At 44.4% G+C, this 7,500-nt stretch overlaps 1 protein-coding gene across 2 annotated transcripts in view; it reads right to left on the bottom strand.

The window, feature by feature from the left end:
• Positions 1-7,500, bottom strand: part of crispld1a (cysteine-rich secretory protein LCCL domain containing 1a) — a 36,194-nt gene that overhangs the window by 19,442 nt on the left and 9,252 nt on the right. The window lies entirely within an intron of this gene.

Here is a 7,500-nt window from a genome sequence, read left to right as displayed (position 1 = left end):
ACAATGCAATGAGGACCCAATTCATGGGCCCCCTATCTCCCTGGGCCTGGGACAACTGTCCTTTTTGTCCCGCCCTGTCGACACCCCTAATCACAGGATAGCTGAGAGAATTTCACTCAGGATACTCTCATGGTCATTGACAGCTTTGGCCAAGGCCCACGACAAAGTCATCTGCAAGGGCCCCCAATCCAATACTTACAACGTAACGAGGACCCAATTCTGGGCCCTCTCTCTCCCTAAGCCTGAGACGAATAACCCATTTTCACCCACCCCTGTTGGTTTCCCTGAATGCAGTAGATAGGAGACTCCAGACTAAAAAACTAACACAAAGGAATGGGTACAGAACACACATTCGCACATACTGAGTTAGAATATCACTGCAGGGGCACCGCCGCAGTAAAACAGGGGGAACACTGTGCATAATTCAGTAACAGGATGAATGCAAGAAATTAAAGTCTCGCTAGGCTAGCTACACACGGAATTAGAAACAGGAAAGCGGCACAATCCCAGACACCGAGTCTGGGCGGCAGGGAATCAGAGACTAACATTTCCCATCACAAAGCCCCCTTGGCACCGGCCCCTGGGGTGGCTTCAGTATGCTACGCATGCAAAGGCACCGCAGACTGAGTCTCCTGCCTGCCTGCCTGCCTGTCTGCCCTGCCTGCCTGACTGCTTGCCCTGCCTGCCTGCCTGCCTGCCCGCCTGCCTGCCTGCCCTTCCTGCTTGCCCTGCCCTGCCTGCCTTCTTGCCCTGCCCCGTCTGCCTGCCTGCTCGCCTGCCTGCCTGCCGGGTTGTCTGTGGTCTCGCTTCCCAAACACTGGATTACTGCAGTGGCAGCCGAGAGACACATTACATGGCAATAGAAATCACATCCATAAGCCGCACGCTAATCCATCTCTCTCTCTCTCTCTCTCTCTCTCTCTCTCTCTCTCTCTCTCTCTCTCCCTATCCTTCCCCTGCCCGATGACAGTCAAACAGGGACCCAGAGGTAGGTCAGAATGAACAGTCACTCTTCTCTCTCTCTGTCTGTCTCTGTTTCTTTCTCTCACTCTATCTCTCTGGCTGTCTCTGTCTCTCTCTCTCTCTCTCTCTCTCTCTCTCTCTCTCTCTCTCTCTCTCTCTCTCTCTCTCTCTCTCGCTCTCTCTCTCCTTCCCCTGCCCCTGAACAGTCACTCTTCTCTCTCTCTCTCTCTCTCTCTCTCTCTCTCTCTCTCTCTCTCTCTCGCTCTCTCTTTCTCTCTCTCTCCTTCCCCTGCCCCTGAACAGTCACTCTTCTCTCTCTCTCTCTCTCTCTCTCTCTCTCTCTCTCTCTCTCTCTCTCTCTCTCTCTCTCTCTCTCTCTCTCCAGCATAGACCTTCCCCTGCCCAGTGACAAGTCAAAGAGAGACCCAGAGGCGAGAGACGGGCATGATCAGTCAAGGCTATGGGGGGTGAATCCATACTCCCCCCTGCCACTGATAGATTGATATCAAAGATGTCTGTCTGGGGCACTAAATGAGTCTCCCGGTGATGCACGAGTGGGTCCCGGCGAGTAATCAAGGCCATTGATTTATCGTGTTTATGTGTTGGTCGTTTTTTTTTTTTTCTTCCTCGTCTGGTGTGCCGCGTGGCGATGCCGGTGATGGGACAGTAAATGCCTAATGATTGATTGAATTAGGGGGCTGAACAGAAGGGCCGTGCCTGCCTTGCCAGGCTTCTCCGTGCCAGATGCTCCATTATGGCTGGGGGGTGGGGGGAAATGGCATGAGGCTCCGGTGGCCCATATAGCCAGCGCCCTTGCCAGCCAGTGACACCAATGTTTTCTTGGAAAACATCGAGTGACACTTGCATACACACAAAAACGCCTATTCAAAACATATTCACTTTCAAATATGCACATATGCATACACGTACATGTCCATGCACTGCCCATACAAATGCCCACATACAGTAGGATAGAGTACATACAGTTAGGGCAGTGGTTTTCAAAGTGGGGGCCCCCTGGGAGGGCACGACAGAGTACTAGAGGGTCCACGGCAGATTAGAAGAAAAAGAATAGCAAAACAAAATAAATAATTGAATAATTAATGTAATCTAAAAGAAACAAAACACTATTTCCATTAGTTCAGAACTGTATTATAATGATCTATTGCATGTCTGAACATTAGTTCCACTAGCATTGTCCTCATTACATACATCCCTGGTGCACTGACACATGCATAGAAAATGGTTGTGAAAGGGTGCACAGGAAAACAACCAATGTCAGGGGGGCCTTGGCTGGAATCTACCAGCATATGGGGGGCCTTGTCATGGTAAAGTTTGGGAACCACTGCAGTAGAGTATGTGCACGCATACAAATATACACGAGATGTAGTCTTTCACATACACATGCACATATGCATTCACAGACACAAACATGCACACGTTGCTACACACAAATACACTGTACACACACATACATTCCCCTCCAAATGCACACATACACTGAGATATCTACACAAATACACGTTCAGCATTCTGCGTACACATACATTCATAAAGCACACACTCCAAAACACACACAAAAGACCTCTCTCTTTTACACACACACACACACACACACACACACACAATGTTGTCCTTGTTGAAATGTCTTCCACATGTTCCCGGAGGGCGCGGGGCCCGGGCGCTTGAGTGGCTGTCTGCCTTTGACAGTTAATATAGCGTTCCACACTCAGGAATGTCAGCCAGTGGCTCACTCTCACTTTCTCTCCTCTCTCTCTCTCTCTCTCTCTATCCTTACTTCTCTCTCTCGCTCTTTCCCTACTTCTTCTCTCTCCTTCCTCTTACTCCTCCTTACTCTATCAGTCTCTCCATCGCTTTTCCTTCTCTCTTTCCTTCACTCTCTCTCTCTCTCCGTCTCTCCCTCTCTCCTTCTCTCTCACTCTTTCCCTACTTCTTCTCTCTCCTTCCTCTTACTCCTTACTCTATCATTCTCTCCATCTATCTCTTTTCCTTCTCTCTTTCCTTCACTCTCTCTCTCCTTCTCTCTCTCCCTCTCTCCATTTCTCTCCTTCTCTCCTCTCCTCCTCTCACATCCTCTCTCGTATTCCTGTCACTCCTTAATCCCATGCTCTCTCTCTCCCTCTCTCTCTCCACACCCCTTTCTCCTTCATCGCTCTCCTCCATCTCTCTCTCCTTCTCTCTCTCCCTCTCCCTCTCCTCATCACTCACTCCCCTCTCCCTCACACTCTCCCTCTCTCCTTCATTGCTCTCCTCCATCTCTCTCTCTCTTTCTCTCTCTCTCTCTCTCTCTCTCTCTCTCTCTCTCTCCTCATCACTCCCCTCTCTCTCTCTCATCGCTCTCCTCCATCTCTCTCTCTCTCTCTCTCTCTCTCTCTCTCCTTCATCGCTCTCCTCCATCTCTGGGTCATTCCAGCTGGAATCAGCAAATTTCTGAAAAATCTCCCACTCGACCCTCTCGGATTTGCCTGAAAAAAATGTATGTGATGGCTTAAACATCCAATAGATCATATCCACGATATCAGAACTCAGCTGTGGATACTTTTGGCACAAAAAATCTGTAAATAAGGACACCCCCTACGCTTGTTTTAGTGACATTGCATGAGTGACCATGTTCAGACTCAATTATCTCCAGAACTATTTGTGTCAGATTCATTATATTTTCAGGGCTAAGAGTCCCAGACCTGAATATCATATATTACAATTAACAGCACTGTAAGTCAAATCACACCATAATAATGTGCCTCTACTTTTCGTAGATATCATATGTTCTAGGGTTTCCAAATGTCTGTAAAAACCTCAAAGTTCTACGTGTAAGGTTCATCCTTGGTAAATGGTCTGATATGTACCATGACTTTCACATCATAGTATATCTAACAAAAGGCTCCAATGGTTGTTGAGATACAGAGGTCCAAAGATGGGAAAAAATTAATTCGCACCAATGTTTGGAGCAATATTTCCAATCTATGACACTAGTTAGGAACTTTCTGTTTGGTGTTTCTGAAAGAGGATGTTTTTTTTAACAACATATCAAAAAATTGGGATGGTGTTTTGCCTCATTCTTTTTATAACGGACTTCAAAATCTCAATTGGCTACAATTACTTGAAGCTATGAGGACCATGTCACCAACCGACTTGTCGCAACTCTCAAATCCATGGCTCTGATGTCACCTTAATAGTGAAAACAAGATGGCTAACCTGTGAATGACAAAGCAAATTCTAAGGACACCATAGCACTTCAAAATGAATTGATTGACGCCACACAGCAAGAATAGCACATTGCACATGGGTTTGATTAATTATTTTAATTGTAAAATCATAATAATAATCATCATCATCATCATTTTAGTAGTAGTAGTAGTAGTAGTAGTAGTAGTGGTAGCGGTAGTAGTAGTCTTGGAATAAAGTGATGAAATAGGAGAGGATTAAAGAATTGTAGCACTCTTGTTTGCAACAAGGACTCCCATCCTAACTAGTCTTTCAATCAGCACCTGTAACTTTATATTTGCTATGAAGCTTGTGTCTTACTCGTTAAGTTACCAGCTGTATTGCAAAATAATTTAATTCATACTAGCTAGAGATTCCCTCAGACTAGTTTGATAGCATGGTCCTGGAGTTTTTGTTAGAAGAGTTTGCTTGCATGCAGTATTCAATATCAGGTGAATATTGAAGGCACAGAAGTTCATATTGGCACCAGACAACCATGTGGTTCTTGTCACATTGTTGTGATCTTGTTCAGCTGCTTGCGTCATTGTAATAATATCCCACTGCAATGCTGACAGGTGAATTGTACGTTAGCAGCAGTGATTACAACAATCATGGATTGGATACTTGTAAACAATGTTCATTACTTGTAAAGTTCATCATCACGTTGATATAGGCGAAATGATGGAAGCCGAAAGGAAGCTTTGCAGCATGCAATAGCGTTCAGATATGGTGATGGATTGGGGGCGGAGCACAGTTCTACAGTCAGGGTACCTCTGTCGTGGTGACTGTTGGCGGGGGTGGGACTGTTTTATGGTCGCATAGGAAAGTAAAAGTTGATTAGAGATGACACATAGGAGGAGACAGTTTGTAAAGAGGTATCCTGATTGTAGAACTTCCCGCCCCCCATCATCCTCCCCTGACCGAAGTGCCCTGAGCATGGTGGTGGTATGCTTACTGAAATCGATAACTCTGTTGACCTTCAAGGTGTTCCTCATTGAATTGCCAATGAAGGAATGTTGCACGCAACAATATGAATGCAGATACCTAATGCATCATCAATGACAATGGCAAGCTACCTTGTGAAGTCAATTCATAAGATGCAGCTGGAGATTGAAATTCAAGTGCGTATTAAATGTTTTGTCACAGGCCAGAGCATGAAAAGTTCCTGACTTGTTTAATACATTTCATAATTTATTTCAAATATTAAATCACCATCAAGGAAATTAAGGTTGCATCAAGGAAATCATATCAACGCCTTGTTTTATTTCCAGAGGTTGTTTTTTTTAATGACTTCTCTCAAAATGGTACTTCTCTCAACCATCTTGAATTTATTGCTAACGTAGCGCCAGTGAGAACATGTTGCGTAGTCACTTGATCATCTGGCCGATAGTACACTTAAAAAGATGAGGCCAGAATCCCAGAAAAAAAAATACTGAGCTGAACAAACAGCATTGCCTGGGCCCGGGATAAAGTCGTCTGAAGAGACCCCTTCCTAATACATGCAATGTAATGAGTACCCAATCTTGATTCCCCCATGTCCTTGGCCCAGAACAATTCACCACTTCCGCTTCCCTCTGCACTATTTGATCACAGGCTTATGTCACACTGCAATGCGCTTTACGATCATTAAAAGGAATGAGGCAAAACACCATTCTATTTTTTTTGCTATGTTGTTAATAAAAATATCCTCTTCCAGACACAACAAAAAACAAGTTCACAGCTGGTGTCATACTTTGGAGGTATTGCTCTAAAAAATGGTGGGTTTTTTTTCATGACGCCACTTTGGATGGATTTGAGGGATGCATGCCACACTGCATTGAGTTTTGAAAAGGCATTATACAAATAAAGAGGCAAAACACCATCCCAATTTTTAGATATGTTGTTAATAAGAATATCCTCTTCCAGAAACAACAAACAGCAAGTTCACAACCGCTGTCATATATTGGAAATATTGCTCCAAACAATGGTGTATTGTTTCCTTCCCATGATGCTGACTTCCTGGAACTATTTTGGAACTATGCCATTGGCTCCATGAGCCGCCATCTTTGTGTGAAAATGGAACACAAAAATCAAGGGGATTGGCCACCTTCTTAGGATGGAATTGAGGGTTAAGTCAGAAATACTGAAATACTGAGCTGAACAAGTATAACATCACCTATTTGGTATCAGAGGTTTTAGTGTACACTGACTTGGCTATTCATTTTAGGTGTAGTAAACCCAATTTTTCTAAGGTAACAGGGCTTCTAAGGTACACCTGCATATCATACAGGAATGAGTTTTTAAAATTCATTATAAAAATAATGGGGCAAAACACCATCCCAATTTTTAGATATGTTATGAATAATAATATTATCTTTCAGAGACACCAAACAGCAAGTTCACAACTGGTGTCATAGATTGGGAATATTGCTCCAAATAATGGTATAAATTAGTTTTTGCCCATCTTTGGACCTCTGCATCTCAACAACCATTGGACCCTTATATTAAATATGATGTGATGTGAAAGTCATGGAACATATCTGACAATGTACCAAGGATGAACCTTGAATGTTGAAATTTGAGGTTTTTATGGACATCTGAAAACCCTTGCAATTTTAATTTCAAAGAAAAGTAGAGGGCCAGCATTAAGGTGTAATTTGACATACAGTGCTGCAAATTGTAATGTATGCTCTTCAGGTCTACGACTCTTAGCCCTGAAAAAATAATGGACCTACCACAAATAGTTCTGGAGATAATTAAGTCTGAATATGGTCACTCAGGCAGTGACACCAAATCAGGGGGAGAGGGTGTCCTTATTTACAGATTTTTTTGTGGAAAAAGTATGCACAACTGAAATCTGCAATGGTAGATATGTTCTATTTGATGTTTAAGCGATCACATTTTTTTTTTCAAGCAAATCCGAGGTGGTCGAGTGGGGACCATTTGCTGATTCCAGCTGGAATGACCCCTCTCTCTCTCTCTCTCTCTCTCTCTCTCTCTCTCTCTCTCTCTCTCTCTCTCTCCCCCTCCCTCTCTCTCTCCTTCTCCCTGCTGACCCACATCCTGCATGAGCCTGGCTGCTGCAGCCACTGATATGAGACTCTGAGCTGCTCGCTTGAACTGCTCCCTTTATGCGTTTGGGGGAGCGGCTCGCTTAGAAGTACAGTGCACCTTTGCTGCACGCGGAGAGGTAAGCACGGCACCATCTACAAGGCTGCAGAAAGTTAAGACATGGGTGCCAGGGGGAGACTGAAGCTGTGTGTGTGCGTGTGTGTGTGTGTGTGTGTGTGTGTGTGTGTGTGTGTGTGTGTGTGTGTGTGTGTGTGTGTGTGT

Source organism: Engraulis encrasicolus, chromosome 9 (assembly GCF_034702125.1).
Source record: "Engraulis encrasicolus isolate BLACKSEA-1 chromosome 9, IST_EnEncr_1.0, whole genome shotgun sequence".
In the NCBI taxonomy this organism is placed as follows: Eukaryota; Metazoa; Chordata; class Actinopteri; order Clupeiformes; family Engraulidae; genus Engraulis; species Engraulis encrasicolus.
The sequence above is the reverse complement of the archived record's forward strand: the minus strand, read 5'-3'. Positions and strand labels throughout refer to the sequence as shown.